Here is a 13401-nt window from a genome sequence, read left to right as displayed (position 1 = left end):
GCCTCAGCCTCTCCAAGCAGAAAGACAGCCTAGGAGTGATGACTACAGAGAAAATAATTATAATGGGAAAACAAACAAACTGAAAGAAATGCTCAGAGCATTTCATGCACTGCACAGTCTGTTTAGGAAGGCTGTCATGTTGGAGGAGAGCAGCATTTGACCGATGGAAGCTGATTTCTGTTACTGAAAGAACATGTAATGTCATATTGGATAATATCATCCCTTTCTCTGCGTCTGGGTAAATCTCTGAGCTTTTGATTTCCTTTGGCTTATCCTGCTGTGACACTTCCCACGCAGTGGCATGGGATAAGCTCCCTCACCTCTACACTGCTCGGGGGATGATTTTTTTTCTTTATCAGGGCACACTCCAGAAAGGCATTGGATACTGGGCTAAATCTGCCCTCTTAAGATTTTACTTAGGGAAAAAAATATGTAAAAGCTTTTAAAAAGCTTAGAGAGATAGTAGGCAAGACAGTGCAGAGCTGTGCTCCTTGGCCTTATCTCCTGGGTGTTGCTGGCTGCAATGTACTAGCAAGCTGCGGCAGCTGTGGGAGCAGCTGCCCTCAGCCTGCAACAGTAATGCCACCGTTAAAAAACAAAAAAAAAAAAGAAAAAAGAAAAACCCACAGAAATGCCAGAAATTATGTTTGTGACTGCACTGCCTGTGCCAGCTGAGCTGAGCTTGCCCTGCAAGGAGCCCCAGGCAGCAATGCCAGCCGGCTCATGACACGGGATGCAGAACCAAAGTCTCACTGTAAACGCATCAGAAAGGGCTATCTGGGTGGCAGAAGAAGCAGCACAGCCCTTACTGCAATGGGTAGGCACAGCTAGCCAAAGTGGCAAGTCACCCTGGATCAGGCCCTGAGCAGGATGAGCAGGGAGAATTACAATTTTCCTGCTAGTAGTTTTGGGGAGCAGATTTCGCCCTGCCTTGCTTGCAAATGTTGTTCTCGTTGCTCCTCACCAGGGAGGAGGTGTAGGCATCCAGGGGAGCAGAGCATGTCTGTCACCATGGAAAAGGGAACCAGTAGCACCATGCTGACGGCAAGCCCTGGTAAAGGGCTGTGAATCCATAGTGTACGTGCACTGAGACACAGGAGGGTATTCAGTCGTGATGTTCTCCATTGCACAGCCACACTGCTCACGAGCCGTTACAGCCCATAGCTCAGTGCCACTAGGCAGAGAGGAGATGTGCTCAGCCTGTTTCAGACTGGGCAAGTAGTGTGGCCATGTCCTTGGGACAAGAAATTGTGATGGCTGCTGAGGGTGTGGGAGTACACCTTGCTGTCACCCTGACCACCACAGGGGCTGCTTCAAACATGCTGGCATTGCCCCAGCTCTGTCATCCAAGCTGGGCTCACAGCGTGAGGCACTGGTGGAGGGGAGCCATCGTACTGGCCTGAGACTGGGATGAGCGGCCCCCTGGGGCACTTCTCCCTCTCCACTGACTGCACAGGGAGACAGGGAGACAAGACACCTTGCTCAGTCCAAGCACATTATTTTCTTGAAAGTCGGTGTTAAGTGAGACAGCTGTCAGGCTCTCTGCGCTCTCCTAGATCAGGGCTTGCACCAGGTGTTCGGCAGCTACTGGAAGCTCACCCTGGGCAAAGGACACGGTCCCTTCCCTCTGCTGTCTGCAGTCCTTCCCCAACATGCGGCACTTCTAGCTACATCCTCTTCTGTGCTAGAGCAATACCTCAGTGAAGGTACTTAGCTTAGTCTTTCCTCTGCCTGATCTTCCAGCTCTTCCCTTCCCCGTGCCAACGGTGCAGCTGCAGGGCAGAGCAGCTCCTTAATGCATAGCTCAAGTAGAAATGCCCACACTGCCTTTTCAGGGGCAGCTGTGAGGAAGGTGGCATATGTCCCTCATCCTTCTCCTCTGGTGCCCCTGACAGAACAAGCACTGTTGCATTACGCCAGCATTTAAGAAATAATAATAATTAAAAGCTTTCTGATGAACATGGTTAATTTCCTATTCTAAAAAGCTGCTAAGGCAGCGCCTTTTGTGCATTAGCATATTTGCAAGGTTAATGTAGTGTACTTAATAAGATAAATAATGCTTGTCATGATATTTCAGGCCAATTTTAAGGGGAGGGAATAAAAAACATTTTGCTTAATGTCTTAAGTTTTTGCCTGGTCAACTTTAAGTTAACTGCTGAGCTACTACTGAGTGTTGAGGTATGTTGTTCACTTTTCCCCTTGGCAGGTGCTCACTAGCACTTTGAGAGGGTTAAAGGAGACTGTCAAAGCACAGATGGCAGAGGCGAGCTTGAAGTGGGCTCTCGGTGACTGCTGTGATAGACATCACTTTGGGAATGTGGATAGGAAGGGCATTAGGAAGGCAGCGAAGCCATAACAGGCTGAAGGAAGAGGATATGAGATCAGGGACAACTTCTGTGACGGGGTGGGAGGCGACAGTGGTACCTCCCTGCAGGAGAGGGTCTGAGGCTACAAAGAGGGATGGGGAGCAGATGGCAGCAGTAATAAGCCAGTGACTGATGCAGTGGGACCACGAGGCTGGAAGAGGTAGTAGGGCTTTCTCACCAAGTCAGAACGTTTGTTTTTTTTAAATGTCCTACTTCAACCCATAGCTTAATGTTTTATTTTCTTCCAAATGCCCAGAACCAGGGAAGCATTTGAAAAATCCCCGTGTAAAAGACACTATGGGCCATGGGAGACAATCATGAACCTGCTTCCTAACTGCCGGCTCTGGGCAAGTCTCAGGTAATGATTAGCAGAGAGCCCTTCTGTTCCTAATGGTTTCTCTTCTGCAGAATGATTGCTTTCTTAGGCTTTTTAATAATATAGAGTAAAAGCAGCCACATCCTTAGATAAATGAGGCCACAGTGGGCAAGGAAGAAAGAGGAGAGAACTTCCCAGGCAAATGATCTGGGGCACCTGGCTTGCTACTCCTGCATGCCCTTCCTTTCTCTCCCCACCTCCCCCCAACCAATAACATAGACCAACCAGCTCATTATTTTCTCATAATGATGAGGAGAGGGAGGGAGAAGCAAGCCAACAAAACTGCTGATATTTGCTATATAGGAAATTAATAAATAGATACGCCATACAGAGACACGACACAGTGAAAAGATGGAAGGAAGGGTAGGTGTTTAGCTGGCTCGGAAAGGTAGACCAGTATGATGAAGGAAGAGAGGGACAGCAAACACAGCTGAAAGATGAGGGGACAGAGGAGGTGAAAGAAATAAAATAGGGAAATCATAATGCACAGTGGGGAAAGAAAGAGACAGTGAAAAAGATGAAGCAGGGAGAGAGATACAGGTGAGGATAAGGGGAATGGGTAAACAGATACAGCAGAGGGTAAACAGATACAGACAGGCGGGTAAGTCTGGCAGAGGAAGGAAGGAAGGAATAATATGTTGTTGTAGGTGTCCGAGGGGGGAGGTAGTGAAGGGGTGGAGGACCAGCTACAGTGGGTAGATTGATTTTGATGTTAGCTATATTGCAGGTCAAGCACAGTCCTCACACCACATCGACTCCATATCTGTTTCTTATTCCACCTGCCTGTTAGCCCCCTGCTGTGTCCTAGATTTTTTCAGCTGGAGCACCTCTCAGGCTCAGCACCAACTGTCTGTCAGCCCCGGGGTGGGGGGAGACCGGAGTACCAGGTGAGGCACGTACCAGCCCGTGTGCCTCACAGCACCAGTGAACCCAGGCTCGGGGCAGCCTTACAAAGGTACAACTGTCAGGAGTGTGAGCATGTTACTGCTGGCATCCCGCCTCTCCTGCCCCGTCCCCCAGGGGCAGGGAAGGCAGGTTGGTGGCTAGAAAGCCCATCCCACAAAGGGAAAACAGCTTTGAGTGCAGCACCCAGCGTCAGAGAGATGCTGGGGTAAACCTGAGAGGCTGCCTGGCTGATTGGATGCAGGGCAAACTAGCCTGCCCCGCATGACGCCTGTAAACTGGATGTGGTGTCAGCCTGCCTTGCTGCTTAACATAGGGAAAGGGTTTTCACAGCAGCACTGCAGGCTTGGCCTCTCCAGGCGTCTTGTTGCTGCAGTTTTGGCCTCTGATGATGGTCTGTGTCAGGCCAGAAGCTGGCTGCCTTGTGCTACCGAGGGAGCCATTTCTTTAGCCTCGTCTCTGCAAATGGCATCGCTTAGCTGACCCCACCGTGCTGTGGGGATTTCCCTCCACCCTGGGCTGCTGGACGCAGACACCAGGCTGGAGGAGCCCAGCGTGGTGCAGCCTGTGTCTCCCAACAGCAGTCATGCAGCCTGCCAGCCACAAAACGCCTGGCTGAGGTGCACTTCTCATCCTCCAGCACAGGCAGGCAGCCCTGAATGGAGAGCCTCCTACCTCCTCAGTGCTCCAGCCTATTAAAGAAGAAAACAAAACCAGTCCCCCGCCTCCATCCCAGCTGATGGTTTCTTTCTCTGTCTGGGGTGCCACAAACAGCAGCAGTAACAACTTCAAAAGGGCACTGCTTCCCTGCCCTGAGCCCCCAGCTGCTCTGCAGGGTTCTGGCAAAGATGTGCTCAACCCAGTCTGGGTGCCAGCCAAGGCAGGAGACATCTCAGCGCATCCTGGTGCCTGGGCAGATGGAGGAGTGGGCTGGGCTGCCCTGGGAGTTTTGAGTAGGTGGGCAGTGGCAGCGTGCTGTCTTTGAGGCTGCCTGGCTGAGCACTGCTTGCAGCTTTCCTGGGGGGGAGCACCCCCCTCATTGCTCTGCTGATCCCAGTTCCATGGTAACTGCGGCTGCGCTAAGGGTAACTACGACCGTGCACTTCACTCAGAGCCCTCCCTGCTCTTTCCTCCTCTCCTGTCTGTTGGCACCCATTGGTTTGCAGTCATCTGCTGACTCTTTTTCATTTTTCTCCATTTGCCTTCCCTCTACATTTGCCCCATCCTGTTTCTGTCCTCAGTGAATAATGCTCGGCCATGTGGTGTGCTGCCGTAGAGGAGTTAGAGCTGCTCCAGGCAGTTAGCCACTCATCCTGTAGAGGATCCTGAAAAGAAAAGAAAATAAAGAGGGAAAAAAAAAAAGACCTAAAATAAAATCAGGTTTTCTCCATTCTCTGTCTCCTTAGTGCTTGCTAGGGCTATTGGCAGAGCTGCAGGTGGGGAGCGCAGGGAGCAGGGGCGCTCTGGGTGAAGCCCCAGGTGCCTTGGTACAGCTTTAGGAACAAAAGATGTAAACAGAAGGAGGGGGAGAAGTGCCAAAGCTGTATGAAGCTGAGGATAGAGATAACGGAGGCCGATACAGTTCAAGACGAGCTGTATTGTGTACAATGTACCGGCTGTCCAAGCCATTCCACTCAGCGCCATGGGCTTTGCTGTGCTCTAGAGCTCTGGATGTTGCCCTGTGGACTTCACAAACAAAAGAAACCTAGAAGAAATGCAAAAGAAAATCAAACCTGAATACTTAAATTGTTTTGAGTGGAGGAGGAAGAAAAGGAGAGCATATTCCTCACCTTCCCAGGTAGAGCCAAGTCCTCCATCACATGCAGAAACACACACACATGCATATGTACATACACCCACATAGAGCTTTTTTGCGGTACTCGGAAGAGCATCAGGAGCACCAAAGAGCCCTGCTCTGAAACTTGTTACATACTGGGTCCTGTCCCTAAGTCTAGTTCTTGGCTGCCCTTCCAGACCATGTCAGCAAGGCTCCGTCAGCTGGACTGCACTGATGGAGGTGTAGCAGAGGTTAACAGTAACATCTGGAAAGTCTTTTGCCCATTCTGTGCATCATACATCAGCAGCACACTCTGAATCTGTTTATGATGGTGATCAGATAGCAAAACTTTGGGAGGGAAATGTGCTGCCAGAGAGCATTTGTGCAGTAGGCATGAGAATGTAGAAATGTGAATGCTGGGTGAAAATGAGAGCTGGTATTTGAGAGAGAGAGAGATATATATATAATGATAGCTCTTCACTAGGAAATTAAACCCAGCAGGAGAGAAAATACTGTGTAGATTTCAAAAGTCTTCATATGTCCATGCACTGAAGAGCATTTCTTTTCCTTCTCTTGTTCAGCCCTGACACCGTAGGTACCTCAGACTTGAGCAGTCTGTTTGAACTACCCGCTGTTCAAAAATCTTGAGGAAACAGCTGAAGCTCTTTGCTACTGAAGCCCTTCTTCCAAACCTTCCAGGAGACAGATAAGAGGGGCATCCAGGATACTTGGTGCTCCTAGGAGAGCAGGCAAACTCCCAGCTACCTCTGGCACCTGGTGTGCATGCTGGGGTGGACTAAGGCTGCTGAAACAGGGACCCTCTGGCCTGTGGTTGCCCAGCGCTGCTGTGAGTCGGTGATAAATCTAGATTGTGTGGGAGGTGGGAGCTCTGTCTCTGCTTAGGAGATCCTAAAGGATTTCTATTTTAAAGGGAACCCTAAAGTTGCTGGTCTGATTTTTATCCATTAACCCGTTTTACTATGTGAGTGCAAACTCACACAGCAGCATATATCTCTCTGTCTTTGAGTCCCATCTCCTTACCTTACAGATGTAAATAACTGCTTATTTCTCTTAGCCTTACAGACTCAGTGGAACAAAAGGTGAATGAGAATTTTTTTTTTAACCTTGTGCATCATCCTGTTTCCAAAGGCAGGATTGTTTCTGCTGGGAATGGTGGAAGAGCAAGACAGACTCTTCTCTGATGAACCTGCCGTGTTTCTGGCATTTGAGAAAAGCATCCTTTGCCTTGAAAAATGAGTGAATCACACAGGGAAATCTTTTACCATCTCACTTTTACAGCCAGTCTTCTGTCTATAATCAGGATTTTTAAAGGAGAGGCAATGAAGTTCCTGAGGCAGAGGATGATGGGAGTCTCTGCTCTGATAAATTCTTGGACGTGGAGATCACAGAATAATGAAGTCACGATGCTCAATATTTATTCTTGTTAGATAGACTTTAACAGCAGTCACTGGAATGTAGTCGACACATGAAGTGTGACTCGGTGAGGAAGGTCATACTGAGGATGTGCAGAATCAAAAGAAAATCAGGAACTTGGAAACCAATCTGATTTTACGGAAGTAGACGTGGTAAGGTTTCTTTTTGCACTTGGCACAGTGAAGTATTGAAAGCTCTCATGAACTCTCCACCCTTGGTGTAAATATTTACAAAGGGAATTGATTTTGAATCATATTTTATATGTAGAAAGTTACCACTTATGAAGTGCAATGCAATGCAACATGCGGTGTAGAGTGTGTCTACATTAGCATTTGAGTTTGAATCCCGACAGTGCTTTGGGAGCATATCTCCCAGATATCTGCTTTGGTTCTATTGCAGGAAGGTCTCTGTGCATATGCTGTCTTCCTTTCAGGTGAAGCTAAACCGGGAGATGCACAGACTCACCAGCTGCTAATGGTGTTCAGCCCGTGGGGCCTGAATAGAGCTAGTCCCAAGTAAACCTCTGCAGTGTATATAGTGTAGACAGCAGGTGTCCAGCACCATTTTGCTCTATAAATCTGCTCCTTTTGCACCACAGCGTTGGTAACAGACACAGTGGTTGGCTGGGCTGGACCTGTGGGACTCAAGGGCTGAGCCTCTTAAAACCCAGTACTTTTCGGTGCTGTTCTAGCCACGTCGAAAAATATGAACTTGTCAATATAATAATTTCATCTGATAGTTTTCCCCACCATTGGCAAGTTTTATCATTTGGACCTTCATGTGGTTTGCACTGTGGTCTAGACTTACCACCCGCTGACTGCCTGGGGTTTATATTGGTCAGGTTAGAAGTCCCTAAAGTTGACCCTCGACTCGCCGTTTCCCCACTTTCCTTATACCAGCTGATAGCTGTTCTTTCCCCAGAGCATACTGGCAGAGCCCAGTACTTCAGCTCTGTTAGGTGAGAAAAGGCAATGTGAAGAGACCCCTCTTACAGCATGCTCCAAACATGGCAAGCCTGATGCTTTTCATGGTTACCTGCAGGGAGTTCTTCTGCTAGGGCTCTTCCACAGGAAAGCTCTGTGGTGTGGTGCCTTCTGCTCCCCTGGCTGGAGAACACTGCAGCCTTTGCTGTGTGGTAATGGTCGCTCATCCACATATCCAAACACAGCCCAGGCTCAAAAGCTCCCCATGCATGGCCTTCTCTTCTCTGTGTCTGCCAGACATTTTGTATTTTTGGCCTCTAATGCCGCACGCTGACAGCAAGAATCACGACATACCCTGCGATGTGCTTCTCTGTGTTGCACCCACCCTGCCTGTCCATTCCCTTGCTGCTTCTGAAATGGTGCATCCTCTAGTTCAAAGAGCGCCTGCAACTATTGGGGCAGTCACTACTTTTTAGCAGTACCATTAGATTATCTTACTCTTTCTCACTTCCTTTTCCCAGCACTGCTGAGAGTTGCTGCTTAGCTGGGATTTTCCAGTTAGCCCGATGGAGTTAGCCATCCAGAGCCAGTGACTTTCTGTGCATAGAGAGCATCTAATTCTCTTAAAGCCCATGGCAAATCCCAGCATTATTTCCTATGCAGATGACTGCTACAAAGAAGCAATTAGGAAGATAACCAGTATCTTCCCTTCCTCTCTTCCATTTTTAAAGCTGCAGGCAAAAATGGCAGTATTTTGGTTAAAGATAAGTATAAACCAAACCCTAAGGTGTTGACAACCCAAAATACTTGCGTGTTTCAGTTTGGAACTAGCATCTAGATTTGTATCTTGGATATGGTCCCTGGCTTTACTCCTTTGAATAGTAAATCTTTTTCACAGTTTGAACTGTGAATATAATTTAGCATTAATATACCGTGTATGTCTTTGAGATGGCCGAAAGGGACAAGTTATGTATCTGGGTTGAAGCAGAAAGACATATCACCGTGTTGGCAGCATCTTTACTGCTGAAACAGTAAGTCCGGGAATCTAAAACATGGGAGACTTGGGGAATATTTAGGTCTGGAAGTATAAAGTATGTACATACATCTAGTGGTAGTTGCCTTAGATTGGTGTAGAGATCGTGCGAGGTGTTTCAGACGCAGAAGTGGGGTGCTGCCTGAGGGTGGTGGAGGAGCCAGAAGAGCATTTGCAGCAAGGAACCATTTTTGCAGCTACAAGGTCTCGTCCCATTAGGGGTCCAGCAATGGGGAGATCCTGGTTCTGGTTCAAGGTTCCTTCTTGCGTAGATTATTCTTTTTCTCTCTTTGTCTGCGGAAGAAAGACAGAGGAAAAGGTTTTCACTGTGTAAAATTGTTTATGGATAGAAAACTGAGTAGGAGTTCTCAGCCTGATATAGTCTAGTTAAGCGTTGGTCTGCTTTTCTTCCTATTGCCTTACTGGAGAAAGAGGGAAAGAATTAGCAGTCACTAGATCTGAAGGGTAGAATTAATTATGGCTGTGATTCATTATGGGAAAAAACAGCTAAACATTTCTCCATTATTTTTAATTTTACATCTGAATCGTAGAGTATGTGAAACCCAAGATAGGGTCTGAATTCCCGGGAACAACTTCATTTCCGAATGTGCATGTAGGAGAATTGCCAGGAATTGGAGAAAAGGTGCAGGCAGACAATCCAATTTTTCAAGGATTGAAAAGTCCCTCCATTGTTTTGCAGCTAATCTCAGCTGTCAGTGGTGCGAGGGAGGGATGTCCAAGATCAGAATGAGCCAAATCACTGGGGTTTGGTCAAATTTGACCTGTTATTTTTTGAAGTAGTCTGTGTTTCGCTGAAGGGTTGGCTAACTGTGCCTCTCCATTTCTTGCTTTTTTTTTTTTTTTTTCTTGGGGGGGGGGGTGGGGTGTCACTATTATTATTACTACTATTGCTATTATTATTACTAGTTTGCAGTGGGTTTTTTAGTCATCTGTGTTCAGCTCTCTGGAGAGCAATGAAAAGAAATCAAACTGCTTTTGTGAGTTGTGGCAGAGGAGTGCAAATAGATTGATTAAAACCGCTGTTTCTTTTTTTAATTTAAACAGAGCAGAGGCTTGTGGGTAATGTGCATAATGTATGCTCAGTGGTAACAAGCCACTGTGGGGAGAGGGGGGGACAGTGAGGGAGAGAGAAAAAAAAATGGAAGTGGAGCCAGTGTTGTTCTGCCTTTAAACACAAGATTGATTTTACATTTTCCCTGTGTGTCACTTTCATTACTAGCAAATTAATCCTTCTCTCTGAGGCCTGAAACTTATTTCTGGGGTTTCTCATAAGAAAATAGCTTTTGGTGTGCTACCTATTCTTAAAAAGGGAGCTTGGGGCTTGGCTACATGAGGAAGTTGCACCCATTTAACTGAAGGTGTAATTTTAAAGTTGACCCTGTTATAGAGGTACACCTGGCTGGCTTATTTGGATTTTTATTTCACTATGAATCTGCCTATACTGACAGAAACACAACACTCTTGAAATGATGTGAGAATGCTGACCAGAGGACGGGTGGCATCATTTTAACCAAATCGATAAAAAGTTACCCCTTCACAACTATTGCACCTTGTTCAGATAAAGAAGGCATTAACCGATACCTGCATCCTGAAGGATCAAGCCCTCGGGAGACCCTCTCAGGAGAAGGTTGTGAGTTTTTTCTGACACTGATACAGTTCTGCAGTGCAGCATCGCTTCAGAGCACAAGGGTCTGCTGGCTGCTGTAACCCACACGGACTCGGGGAGCTTCCTGGCCTAATAAAGGTGCAGAGGTATTGAACACTCATTTTAGGCCAATGATTCCGGACTATTAAATGGTTAAATCATTGGACTGCCTAAAGCTACAAATATTTTGCAATCTGAGCAAACGGTTTCACCACTGCTGGCTTTCTAGCAAGGCCATACTACTGTTCTGTGGGGCTGCTCTCTCTCCAGTCCTCAGGACATGGTACCATGTGTAGAAATTCAGACTTGCTTTGTTTCTGTTTAAATTACTTGGCATACCTAGAGCTTAGATCACCTGTGCTAGCATTACAGAAGGGTTTGGGTTTATTTTGGGCTTAAGCGGGATTTTTTGCAATTTGTGCTTTTTTCAGGTCCAGAAGATACACGTGTGCTATCATTTCTTTACAGTCATTGGTCAGTCAAGTCATTGGCTGATTAACAAAACCTGCTGCTGCTTTGTCTGTTTTAATGCCTCTGATGAAGCCGGAGGACTGTTCTGAGTCAGTTCTGGCTCAGAAAGCTGGACCCATAGGTACTTCCTTACTTAGGTTAACATTGGCACTTTCATTTCTATTTAAGATGAGTAGGTAAGTCACAGCCTGCCCCACACTTTGAGGATCGCTTGCCAGGTGTGGCCCAGGTCTGTCTGGATCCATGGTACTGTACCATAATGGTCTGTGGTCTGAGATCTCTGGTGGCTGCCTAGTGTCTCGGTTAACGCAGCAGCGATTTTTCACCATCAGTTGCTGTCACGGAATCTAAGTATAAGAGCGTGATCTTTTGGGCTGACCTGAGCAGGGCCCTGCAGTCCTGTCAACAGCAGTGGCTGGTAATTAGCTCAGGAGGGCTGGGAAGAGGGGCTCCATCTTTCCTATTGAATATCAAACAACACACAAAAATAGCCGTTTGCAGCCGCAGAGAAGATTTGCTGCTATCAGTGAAAATCCAGCATGTTTTATCTGACCATAGGTCAGGTGTTTGTTTGGATTAACAGACAAAAGGGACACCAGATGCAAGGAGGAGACTAACTGTTTTTAAATCAAAAGGACTCTTATTTTTCCTTTTCCCTCTGAAAACTCTAGTGGCAGCGTTTCAAGATGCTTAGGCTATGTTTCAGTGAAAATGGCTGCCAAGTTTTCCTTTGCTGTGCAGTGGCCAACTCTAACGGAGGATCTGGTATGTGATTAGGCTTCTTAAGCGGCAGGTGGGGGAGTGCATCCACTTACAGAGTTATTGTTAAAATGAGGAGCTTTTGGGACTTCTCTGCTGGATTGTTGGAAGCATTCCATCTGATTTCTCAAAAATGCTCACTTATAGCGTGGAAAACCACAGTCTTTACTGCTGCCTTTTGTATTTACTAGAGCCTTGAGCAAGCCATTGGCTTCTCTTTGAGTATGTGCTAGTTTAAATATACCCACGCAGAACAAAGGGAAAGACATGTCCACGCCATATTCATTTCCATTCTGACTGACTTAAAGTGAGGGGTGCCTGCGAGCATCTGTGGGTCTTGTTATTGCTGAGTGGGCAAAAGCTTATCAGAAATGTTGGGCTGATTGTCTGCTATGTGAACTGTGTGCTTTATGCGTGGACCTCTTTAATCCTGCCTTAGCAGGGGACAATCTTAATGCTTCAAACAAGTACAATTCAGAGTGAACAGATCTTCACACCGAGACCTAAGACCCAGCTCTGTTCCATTCAGAATAGTTTGCAAAAGTTCCCCAGAATTATTTTCTGGGAAGAAGGAATCTTGGTTTGCATGCCTACTCATCAGATTGTCAGTGGCATGGTTTTAGATACCCTGTACTACCCAGGGGACTCCTGAAAGAACGTGACATTTGACAGGCCTTGATCAATGCAGAAATGTCCCAGAAGCCAGCAGGAGAAAGGAGAGTGCCCGTGTAGCGATACACATGTGGGTATGTGCATGGGTATAGGAGTCTCTGACCTGGTTTGGGAGAGCAAGGACTGCTGCAGAGCAGGAGGGAGGACACTGACAGAGCTAGAGGGCACTGGGATTTTCCCACAGTAGTGATGTTTGTACCTGGTATGGCATAAACCTTGTCTTTTACAACTATCAAGTGCATCAACGTTACAGACTAGGGAGAAAAAAATAAAGGCAAATATCACAGAGATTGGAGGAGGGGAGGAAGGAGTGTTATGCTGGTTTGTTTATCAGGCAACAACTTTACTGGGACACAATACGAAACTACAAGCATATTATCCTACTGCCTTTCCAGCTCCAGCACCAGCTCTTTTCTTTTCCAGGTGAGGCATTATTTTGTTAATACTTGCAGAAGGAGGGAAGAAATGAGTCCAAATGCCCCTGTTTGAAATGTCCTATCAGTGCATAAAATATGTCTGCGGATTTGAGAATTACGCTGACTTCACAACAGTAAATTTCAGATAAATAATTTATCTCCTGCAAACACATTTCTGTGCTCTTACACATCCATTTGTTTCTGGAAAGCAGCGGGGGCGACGGGGAGGCAGAAATGATTGGTGCTCGCTGGGGAACTTTCCGTGGAGCCGCCTGTAGCTTGGGTGTTGTTGGCCACTGGAGGTAGGGTTTTGTTCTCGCAGCCACCAGCTCCCACATCATAAATAAAGCCATTTTGGAAACAAGAGGCACCTTGAGCTAAAACTGGCATTCCTCACAATATTGGCAGATCAAGCCAGCAACTGTTGATTTTAAATGTTTAATGAGCAATATGTTGCTGATTCTGGTAATAATGTTGTGTTTGCCTAACCTTTCTCAGTGTGCTCCCTTCTGCTATATCGCTGGCAAGTTTCCAGGAGAGGAGGAAAGGGAAGGAAAAAAAAACAAACCCCACCAGGAAGGGTGAAGCAGGGCAGAGAGAAGAGG

The 13401-nt window shown here is 46.9% G+C and overlaps 1 protein-coding gene across 7 annotated transcripts in view; it reads left to right on the top strand.

The window, feature by feature from the left end:
- The window catches only part of LSAMP (limbic system associated membrane protein), a 1029781-nt gene that overhangs the window by 960880 nt on the left and 55500 nt on the right, over positions 1-13401 (top strand). The gene's annotated exons all lie outside the window — the stretch shown is intronic.

The sequence above is a fragment of the Phalacrocorax aristotelis genome, chromosome 1, assembly GCF_949628215.1.
Source record: "Phalacrocorax aristotelis chromosome 1, bGulAri2.1, whole genome shotgun sequence".
Lineage (NCBI taxonomy): Eukaryota > Metazoa > Chordata > Aves > Suliformes > Phalacrocoracidae > Phalacrocorax > Phalacrocorax aristotelis.
This window is presented reverse-complemented; position numbering and strand designations above follow the sequence as displayed.